This window comes from Bactrocera latifrons, unplaced genomic scaffold (assembly GCF_001853355.1).
Source record: "Bactrocera latifrons isolate USDA-ARS-PBARC rearing strain unplaced genomic scaffold, ASM185335v1 scaffold_4, whole genome shotgun sequence".
Taxonomy (NCBI): Eukaryota; Metazoa; Arthropoda; class Insecta; order Diptera; family Tephritidae; genus Bactrocera; species Bactrocera latifrons.
The window spans coordinates 3,877,594-3,879,295 of NW_017537045.1; the positions used below are offsets into that span (position 1 = coordinate 3,877,594).

The following is a 1,702-nucleotide window of genomic DNA, read 5'->3' on the forward strand; positions in this document are numbered from 1 at the left end:
TCTATACCAAATTTCGTGAATATATCTTGTCAAATGTGAAAGTTTTCCGTACAAGAACTTGATTCTGATCGTTCAGTTTATATGGCAGCTATATGTTATAGTGGTCCGATATCGGCAGTGCCGACAAATGAGCAGCTTATTGAAGAGAAAATTGCGTTTACAAAATTTCAGAACGATATTATTGACAAACTTAATATACGCTGTTCAGAATATAAAAATATTTTACAAAAATTCGGTATTTAAATTATGTTTTATATATAGTACATGAGATGACTATTTTTTCGAATATTGCAAACGATCTATTGGTAAAATTTTAAATTATTAATAATACAATAAATCTTAACTCGCAAGAACAAACATATGTTTTTTATAATATAATCATAACAGCGTTACAGAAATATTTGTCACATAAGTTAATTGTAGGCTTGAATGTTTTAATCACACACTCTTATGTTTGTATTGGTATGCATTTCTTAAATCGCCTGAACAGCTTTGTTGTCGCCTTGCCAAGCATCTTTTCTAAAGACACTTAGTAAGTAGGTGGACTGCAGCCGTGATAAACTGGTTCTATGCAATCTTACAGCTACAACAACAATAAGCACAATAAATTCTTGAAGGTTTATGCAAATGCGGAGCTGCTTTGATTTATTGCAGTTACCGAACAATTCAATATCATTGATTATCCATAAGAGCTGCAAGGTGGGTATTAAGGCGAAAAAAATATATGTATGTATGTGTATAAATGTATGTATATATGTATATAAACAAATATAAAAATGTATGCATTTTCTGTGCAAGTATTTTGTGTGGGTCTATTGTGGGTATCAAATTGTAATCGAATTGTTGTATTTTTATAGTGTTAGTGATTTGTAAAATTATTATTTTTTAATCGCGTAGGCGGTGTCTACGCCACCAAAGAAGAAAATAGTGATAAAAGTGATGAATTGAATATTTTTGGAGCCCTCCAAAAAGAGTTGATTAGTAGCTTAGCTAATAATTGAAGGCAACTTGTAAAATTTGAGCAATTTAAACATGATAATACATAATTTTATTTTCGAATGCGTTAAAGTATATTTTTTTTTTATAAAGTTTAGTTTACACATTCCAAAAATTATTTCGTAAAAATAAATTTTATTATTATTTATTAAACTTTAAGATGTTTGCATTGTTTTTCAATTATTATGCATTATTTTAAATTTTTTATTTAACAATTATATTTTTATATAATAAAAAAAAATTAATATGAATTTTGGTTATTGAAACTTCTTTCGTTATGCAGTACTTATTCTATGTGTGGAAGTTGTTTTTAATATTTTTAAATGAATAATTTTTTAATTTATTTAGTAATATTTTTGTCTTTTCATAAGAATATTTGTTTTTGTAATTTGAAAATGTTTATGACTTTTCTGTAATAAATTTTTTTTCCTTAAATTTTTAGTCTAAAGTAAGTTTTATGATTATTAATTTTTTTATAATGTTTGCTTATTATTTTAATAAAAATAATCTTTTTTTTAACAATTTCAGAGCACATTTATTGATTATTATTTCCTTTCGTCAACAAAAATTTTTTCTTTACTTCTAAAAAAAAAAAAATTGTTTTTCAAAAGTAGATATTATTGTTCGCAAACAAAAATTATTTTCAATACTTTTAAAATAGTTTTGTTATAATACATATATTTCCACAATATAACTTTCTGTATAA

General features: G+C 24.7%; 1 protein-coding gene across 8 annotated transcripts in view; it reads right to left on the minus strand.

The window, feature by feature from the left end:
* The window catches only part of LOC108972435 (protein sprint), a 553,725-nt gene that overhangs the window by 205,931 nt on the left and 346,092 nt on the right, over positions 1-1,702 (minus strand). The gene's annotated exons all lie outside the window — the stretch shown is intronic.